Raw genomic sequence first — 2,807 nt, forward strand, 5'->3', positions numbered from 1 at the left:
CACACACACACACACACACACACACACACACACACACACACACACACACACACACACACACACACAAAGAGGCAATGTAATACCAAGAAAGAAAAGTGGCTGTACACAGACTTAAACTTTCCCAATCCTAAATTTTACCTTCCTTCCAACATAACTTTTGTATTTTCTACAAAGTAAACGATTGGTATAAGCATAAAGCATATAAAAAATTCTTACAGTGAGTAGCAGAATGGCAGCTTACTATTTTCTTCCTAAACCTGACTGCGGTTTTCTATGATACGATTAAAAATTGAATAATGCTTCCTCTAACCAAAATCCAAGTAAATATACTTTCGTGTTTTTTAAAAAAGTGTTAAGAATGTGGCCACACACTAGCCAAGCCTCCTTAAAGTACTTATTCAAATAATTCAGCTACCCTGACAGAAAATGTTAAAATTTGAGAATTCAGATGCACGTTTTTACAAGAAACATAAAATCAGACTTTTATGTGCGAACCCAATCATTTACCTGGCTCTCCATGACTAAGCAAGACGCTAATCACAAATTCTGAATAATCCTACTTTAAATTAAAGCAGAACACAAATTCCTCCTTCTTCAGTAAATTTAACAGCAGTGCCACTAAATAAAAAATAAATTTAATGTATTTTCCTAAATTAATTAAAGGGAAGAGATGATAGAAATAAAAAGAAATAGAAGTATCTGCACTAAATATATTTAGCTTATGGCTAAGTTTGTGGTTAAGTTTACAATATCCTGTGGGGTATTGTGGAATTTTTAGTTAAAGGAGCTCTCTGTTAGACTGTACATAAACACCTTGCTGAATATTTTACTAAGCCCATGGTGCAAATTAACAAAAACTGTGTGAATTTGCCATATCATGATGTGAAAGCACAATAAAAATATTTGCTTCAAAAAAGAATTTCTGTACTGTTAGGAAAAAATAACATGTCTTTTTTACAGCATTCATAACTATTCCAATTTTAACAGGACTCAATGATTTATCACAATGGTTACTTATTTTAAGAATGGCTCTTTGGAAATCTTCAAATTTCAGAATAGTGTTGCCATGCACTTTGGTTGATAGGGCTATTTTACTTGCATCATACAATCAGAATCAGTGTCAGTTAAAATTCTTTCAGTTGATTTAAAGTTTTATTTTTAACATTTCTCTAGGGGAAAGGAAGTGAGCATACAAGTATGGAATAACAACTTATTCTGAACTACAGTTGTTGAATACTTTCCAGTCTTTAACCACATGACAGTTTCCTCAAGTAAATTTTAACAACACTTAAAGAAGTAGGGCCTGACCTGACATCTATCGAAGTTAATGGAAGGCTTCTCATTAACTTCAGTGGGGACTGAATCGAGCTCTCAAAGTATTATTGTTCATATGTCTTTGAAAATAATATTCCCAAATCAAACATTTCCCTATTAAAATATCTTGCAGATAAATGAATAGTATTATAGTACAGATTTTTTTCAGATTAGCACTTGTACGTATTTGACTCATACAACAAAAATATACAGCCTTACATAAAACCAGCCAACATCAAACTGCCTTTACAGTTATTTTAGTTAAAGTTTCAAGTTAACTCACTTGTGTGTAATTATGAAATTATAGTACTGATCCTCTGCTTACTTTGAAAGTGATTAATCAAAGTCAGAGAAAGCCAACCATCAACTGAAGCATGTTTCAAATTTCCTATTCAGGGATAAGTCTAAAAAGATGAGCTAATTTTATTTTAATTAAATCCTCATTTAGAAGCATGAAATAAATGTTTTCTGTTTAGTTCAAATTAGACTTCAGTTGTAGTCCAAATTTCAAATATTCTCTGCTTCTGCTACTTTATTACACATCCCAGATTAACCTTTTCCACTTATGCACATAAGTGAACAACAGAGTAAATATCAGATGAAGACTGGTTTGGGGTTTGTGGGGGGATGGGGGTTTTTGGTATGTTTAGTTGTTTTGGTTGTTTTTTTTAATTATTTTAGTAGTAACATAGAACAACATCCTAATGGTTTTCCCCAAATAAAATTATACCAGGGATATGATATGGAGGGATTTTGTAGGTGCAACTCAGGAGCTTCTTCTATGGCCTCCAATAAACTGAAAAGAAGTATTTGTCATTTCTATGACCCCAGATACTTCTTCTTTCAATTTTAAATTACAACTATTTATATATAGTAATGCCTATTACAGAGAAAACACTTTCCAGGCATGGAAGGAAGATGCTTACTGATCTGAGGAATTCATTACCTAAGAACAGACGAATTAGAAGCAAAGGAAAACAGGAGTAAAAACAACAGTTAACAATTTCTATAGAATCAGCTTGATTCACCATAAGCAAATGGGGCAGAATACTTTTTTAGGGATTTATACATGGATCAGGAACAGATCTTGTGATAATTTCAAAGTTAGCCTTAAAGAAAAGTATCGCAGATTTGGCCCTGCATACATAAAAATTGAAAACAAAGTTTAGCATGACCTAGGAGCTGGAAGGGGCCTCTTGGGCCACCAAGCCTTGTCACTGTTGTTCCATAACTACTGCAAATTTCTATTTCATTAGAACGATTCCAAGGTGACTAGACAGACACCTTGCTGGGATCATTTGATCTCAGCAGTATTCCTGCCCAGAGGAGGGCGGGGGGGGTTAAACTCTGTGGTCTTTTGAGGTCCTTTCCAGCCCTTAATTTCTAAGATTCTATGATCCATAATTCATTCTTTTTAGTGAACCCTCCTTCCAGATTCAATAGGGCTCACATCAATTGTTTGTTTTTGGTTTTTTGTTTTGTTTTTAGTTGGT

General features: G+C 33.7%; 1 protein-coding gene across 3 annotated transcripts in view; it reads right to left on the reverse strand.

The window, feature by feature from the left end:
• STK3 (serine/threonine kinase 3) overlaps window positions 1-2,807 on the reverse strand; it is a 439,103-nt gene that overhangs the window by 319,117 nt on the left and 117,179 nt on the right. The window lies entirely within an intron of this gene.

Source organism: Gavialis gangeticus, unplaced genomic scaffold, assembly GCF_001723915.1.
Source record: "Gavialis gangeticus isolate Ggan-Ray unplaced genomic scaffold, GavGan_comp1, whole genome shotgun sequence".
Classification (NCBI taxonomy): Eukaryota; Metazoa; Chordata; order Crocodylia; family Gavialidae; genus Gavialis; species Gavialis gangeticus.